Source organism: Lissotriton vulgaris, chromosome 9, assembly GCF_964263255.1.
Source record: "Lissotriton vulgaris chromosome 9, aLisVul1.2, whole genome shotgun sequence".
Lineage (NCBI taxonomy): Eukaryota > Metazoa > Chordata > Amphibia > Caudata > Salamandridae > Lissotriton > Lissotriton vulgaris.
Window position 1 is genome coordinate 1,061,851,404 of NC_141697.1, and position 6,596 is coordinate 1,061,857,999.

Here is a 6,596-nt window from a genome sequence, read left to right on the forward strand (position 1 = left end):
AAACAACAAAAAAATCCACAATACAGTATTAGAAATATCCTTAAAATAGGTTATTCACTCAAATAAAGGTACTAGCAACAAATAACTCCACTTTGAATTATAACGACGTCGTGACCGGTAAAAATCCCAAAGTACGGCTCTGACCGCGAGGTGTGCGGCGTCAGGTCAACAAAGAACAGTACCTTGATAAAAGCAAAGATGGTGCATGGCGTGGGGGAGGTGATGCTTTGTTGGAGCCTGCGGCCCCAGGGGACGTGATGCCTCTGTTCTTTCCTGCAGCGCAGGGGAGGTGAGACATCGGTTTCCTTACTGTGTCGGGGAGGTGAAGTCACGGATGGCGGCGAGGCATTGGGTCCTTACGTCGGCGCGATGTCGATGGATCGAGAGTTACCACGTCGAGAATCGACTCCGCGTTGATGAACCGGTGTCGATGAAGTCGGGGTTGGGGTGCGAGTTGGGACGGTGCATCGTGGACGGTACGAGCGGTGTCCTCTGCTCCGGTGCAGGCAGTGGCCTCAATGACATCTTTGGAGTCAATGCGGCATGGCGTCAGCAGGCATCAGACCTACTGTGCAAGTTGGGGCGGTGTGTTGTGCTCTTCACGAGCGGTGCCCGCAGCTTAGGTGCAGGTTACGGAATCACTTGCCGCCGTCGGTGTTGCAATTTCCTTCTGTAGCAGCTGAAACAGCAGTTTCAGATGCAGAGAGACAGAAGGAGTGAAGTATTTGTGTGGGAACTTTGGGCCGGTTTCCCACGCCCCCTGCCTCTGCTCTTCTGTCAGGCACCTGGGCCAATCGTTCAGGCTGAGACTTCAGAACAGGAGGCAAGCTCAGTTTCAAGCCCTTGGAGATCTTTTTCTTCAAGCAGGTGATTAATCAAAACAGCAAAAAACTTCTTCTCCTTTCCTTGGCAGCAAGCAGCCACTGCAGGCCAACCCCAGACAGCAAACAGCACAGGGGCAGTATTCCTCCTCAGCTTATCTGGCTCTTCTCCTTGGCAAAGGTTCCTCTTGATTTACCTGAAGTGATCTAAAGTTCTGGGCCACAATATTTATACCACAAAATCCTTTGTTCTCTGAATTCAGAGTGTGTCTGTACCCAACCAAAACCAGTTCTGTCTTCACTGGTGCAGCTTCCTGGCAGGAGGTGGGGACAGCATTGTGGCAGGCAGACCAGGTCCATTCAGGTAAAAAGGGAATCTACTCCCCCTACTCCAAATGCAACCCAGGTTTATTCAGCCCAGCCCTGACTCATCAGACTTCTGGAGCAACTGTCTTCCGCCAACCCCCTTCTTCCAAAAACCAGACATTCAATACACAAACCTAGCAGAGGTACACTGGATGGTTAGGCAGGGAAATACCCACTTTCTAAAAGTGGTATTTTCAAATACAGAATGTAAAAATCACCCTCACCCAAAGATGCACTTTAACATTCTGAGCTCAGGCATACTAAACTTTATTTTCCTATCTTGTTTTCAGGGTCAGTTATGTTTATAAGATGTTATTTATTATTTATTTATTTTTTGCATTTGTAATGCGCACAGATACCCACAAAGGGTTTCCCGGCGCCAGGGCTAAGAGGTCAAAACATAGAGGGCAGTAACTGTCAAGGACCACAATTATTTATTAAAAAGCCAAGTTTTAACGTTTTTCTTAAAACTGGCAAAATTCTCCTCCTTCCGTAAGGCTAAGGGGAGGGAGTTCCAAAGAACTGGTCTCAGATGGGAGAAAGATTTCCCCCCCACTCGGGCCAGTTTGAACCTGGGAACCACGAAATTTGCTCCATTTAAAGAACGGAGATTGCGTGCGGGAACATGGGGCCTAACCAATTTTTGCAGGTATTTTGGTGCAGTTCCTGCCCTGATCTTGAACATGTATGTCAAGGCTTTAAACCGAACTCGGTTCTCTACCCTCAACCAATGCAGGTTCCTCAGATGCTTCGAGATCCTTGCTGTCCTAGGAATCTTGCACAGCAACCTGGCTGCGGAGTTCTGGACCAGCTGCAATCTCCTGGTCACGGCTAGATTGGAACCCAGGTATAAGATGTTACCGTAGTCAAGCCTAGATGTAATTAATGCATTGACTACGGTCTTCTGGGTATCCACAGGCAGCATCCAGATAATCTTCCGCAGCCATTTAAGGATCGTGAAGCAGATACCAGCCACTTTGTTGGCCTGCTGTTTCATTGATAATGAATCATCAATGCACACCCCCAAATTTCTAGCCTGGGTAGCCGGGGTGGGGAAGGCGCCCAAAGATGGTGGCCAATGGATGTCCTGCCACAGATCTTTATTTTTCCCCAGGAGGAGAATCTCCGTCTTCTCCCCATTGAGCTTTAGCTGGTTATAAACAAACTTCCTATTCTGCCTATGGGAACAGATAGCCTTGCCATAGTGAAAAACGAAATTGGCAGTATTCCACTCACATCAGAGCATGTCTTACCTTTCACATACAATGCACCCTGCCCACAGGGATACCTTGGGCCTACCTTAGGGCTGACTAACATGCAGAAAAGGGAAGGTTTGGGGACTGGCAAGTGTGTGCACTTGCCAAGTTGACTTGGAAATCCCAGCCTAGCCCTGCCTCTGGGTCAAGAGTGTCAGAGTGAAACTGAAACCCAGTCCTCCCCTCTGCCTTTGAAGAGGATGACTTACAACTCCACCCCCCTGGCCTGGCATTCCTATAGACCAGCAAACTGCCCTCCCAGCAGAGGGGTTCTTTATCACCTCTTCAAAGCAGCCTGGCTAATCCACTTAACTCTGATTAATCAGGGCAGACCACTGAAAGGCTGAATTTCGACTTACAAACAAGAAAGTCTTATACCTTCTTGTATGTACACTTTAGGAGAAATTCAACAATATCTTATTGTTGGATTTACTACTACCATTCTGGGAAGTCTTTGAATGGTCCGGCTAATCCTCTCCTATCAATATTTATTAATCAATAACTTCCTACCATGCTAACCTATGGGCCATGGGCTTTGCAATGGGGAAAATGACTTGGGCCACTTTTCTAGCACCAGGGCTTATAAAACCATATTTTATAAGTATTTCCCTAATTTCTACAGGACCCCCCACCCCCTGTGCAACTAGGGGAGACTTCAGGAGTTCTGAATCGGAAGAAATATTGCACATCTTCCATACACAATTCTTCTAGCATCAAAGTCGAATTTGAGCAGCTCTTTAATACATTGTGGGGAGTGAAATGAAAAATGTCACTTTACCCAGGCATATAAAACCTCATTTTATAAGGGCGTACTGTTGTATACTGTATCACATGAATAACACGAGATAGCACGAGGTATGACTCGTGTCTATCTCGTGTCAATTGTTATTGTTCTGTGCACATGCTACTGCATCTTTTGAAGGTGGGAGTTGGGAGTAGTTTAGAATGATGTTGTCATAACTTCTTCGACTGGACTTAATCTAAGACGTGTCCCAATAAACTCCTTCTTCAACAAGCTTCCTGTGACCTTGTATCTTTCCTACACTGGCGACGAGGGGAAAAGAACTTCATATTTCCTATTTTATTCATGAAAAAGGATTTCATCGATTTTTTATTTTATCGGAATTTAAAAAGAAAAGAGATACCGAGTTCGGAGCTATTGTAAACCTGCGGATTCATGCAGATTCGACTCTAGAGAAGATTTGTTTTCATCTTCTGAGGTATTTTTTTTAAATATCGCATTACCTCGAAGATTTCTTCAGCGCGAGTTGTCTTTAGCGCGAGTCTCCACCAGCGCGAGTCTTCTCCAGCGCGAGCACCAGCGCGCACATGAATGCAATGCGAGGTTTCCTCACAGCGTACGTGTGACGTCATACGCCTTCGAAACAAGGTCCACTGCCTTCAGAAAGAAAGTGATTTCCACGGCGGCCATTTTGAATAGGTGAACCTCGTTTTCTCAGTGATTTTCACCGTTTCTTTTCATTCTTTCTACTTCATGGTCGTGGAATCCTCGGAACACGATTTGTTTCACGACTGAACTCTGACTTAAGGTACTATTTTGGATTCTTGTTTTGTTTTGGTTAAAGAAAATATATTATTAAAAAAAAAGTTTTCATTTACTGTTTTAATAAGTTATTAAATTAACTTATTATATTTTACAATGAGTGGCATTGTTCCTCCTCCTTCGTTCTTGGCAAACAAAGGTGATCCTCCTATGGACTGGGAAATATGGGAACCAGTTTTCTTGGCTTATGTTGAAGTCATGGAAGGTACAGAATGTGAACCTGAGAGGAAATTTTTACTTTTAAAACATTGTCTTGGGGGAATTGGATTAAAAGAATTCCTTACCCTTCCAGCCTTAACCAATCCCGGTGAGAAGGATGTTTATGAATGTGCAGCGGAACAATTAAAAATAAGATTTGGAAAAAAAAAGAACATTGGTATGGAGAGATTTATTTTCTATTCCCGTAAACAATCTGCAGATGAACCAATTGATGACTTTGTATCTTCTCTCAGATCACTTGCCGTCACTTGTGATTTTGAACACATAACTTATGAACAAGTATTACGAGATCAAATGCTGATGAGAACAAATAATAAAAAAGTCCAGGAAAGACTTTGGACAACTTCAGATATGTCTTTAAACGCAGCTATTGATATTGCAAGGTCAATTGAACATTCTGAGAAGTTTGTGAAGGAAATAAGAGGAAGTGAAAAAGGAGATGTTTTTAGTGTCTTTAAAGAAGGAGAAAAATCTAAGAAATCTTTTATTTTTAAAAATGATTTTTCTAACAATAAGAGTGATTCGAAATTTAAATATACTAAAAATGAGAAGAAGAACAACACTCAATGGATTTGCTTCAGATGTGGAAGTTCAAACCACTTAGCAAACTCTAAAGCTTGCCCTGCCCTTGATAAAATATGTTTAAAATGTAATAAGAAAGGGCATTTAACTAAGTTTTGCAAATCTACTACCAGGAAAGTGAATATTGTTCAAGACGTTGATGATTATGATTCTTTAAATGAAAATGATATTAATACTGTTATCAATATTTGTGGTAGTGAGGGTGTAAGTAAATTTCCATCTTGTGATGTGATTATAGATGGAAAGATGATAAATGTATTTGTTGAAACTTGTGCATGGTATACCTCACTAGGTTTAGATGTCGTAGGAAAGAATTGGCCAAACAAAAATTTACTTGAATCTGACATTTCTCCAGGGGGTTACACAGGACAAAAAATTGAGTTGGTAGGTTTTTTTGGGGGGAAAATCACATTTGCCAGTGAATCTACATATGGAAAGATCTATGTGGCAAAATCTGGGCAATCGTTGTTAGGATGGCCACACCAAGATCAATTGGGCATTAAGATAGATCCTAGAGCCAATCCTCCAGTCTATTCCGTTGCAAATACCAATGATTCTGATGGAAATCTCATGCTTAGTAAATTGAAATCTGAATTTTCAAATGTTTTCAGTGGGAAACTTGGTCAGTATCAGGGTTTTAAACATACTATTAAACTCAATGAGGGTGTTGTTCCTGTTCGGCACAGAGTCAGAAATGTTCCTCTTACATATAGGGATAAACTTAAAATTTTGCTCAAGGATTTGTGTGACAAAGATATTATTGGGCCCATTGAGTCATCGCCTTGGGTTTCTCCGATTGTGATTTCGGTTAAATCCAACGGCGAATTGAGGCTATGTGTAGATCTTCGCAGCTTAAATAACTCAATCTGGGTGGATGCTCATCGCTTGCCAAATCTTCATGAGATGGTCTCGACATTAGGAGGTGCTGAGGTCTTCTCGTGCATTGATTTGGCAAGTGCTTATCATCAAGTTGTTTTAGATGATGAATCCAAAAATTTGACAGCCTTTATTACGCCTGAAGGTCTTTTCAGGTATAAACGTATGCCTTTTGGATTGGCTAGTGCCGCTTCCGTCTTTCAAAGGCTAATGAAAGAGACACTTGAAGGGTTGACAGGGGCAATCGCTTTTCAAGATGATATACTTGTATTTGGAAAAAATGTTGGAGCATGATGATAATTTAAGAAAAGTTATATCTGCATTGTCTACTAAGGGTCTTACCCTTCGCCTTGATAAGTGTAAGATTAGAGAAAAAGAAGTGGAATACCTAGGGCACTCCATTAGTGGTGCCGGGATTAGACCCAAGCAGAAACACATTGAAAGCATTATTAAGGCTCCTGTACCTGTTTCAAAAGAACAATTAGTAGCTTTTTTAGGACTAATGGAGTTTTATGCCCAATTTATTCCAAATTTTTCATCTAAAGTAGATCCTTTTAGACCACTTTTAAAGAAAAACGCAAGGTTCTTATTGTCTGATGTAATGACGGAAGCATTTCAAAATCTCAAAGCTTTTGTTGTGAATGCACCTTGTTTGAAACCTTTTGTTGTGGGAAAAAAGTGTACCATCATGGTTGATGCAAGTAGCACGGGGTTAGGTGCTGTTCTCATGCAAAATGATTGTGGAAAGGAATGGATAATTGCTTATGCTTCAAGGGCATTGAGGGATGCTGAAAAACATTATTAAGTTATTGAAAGAGAGTTATTAGCTTCGGTTTGGGCAGCTGAACATTTTAAAACTTTCTTATGGGGAACAAAATTCACTATTAAAACTGACCATAAGCCTCTTATTTA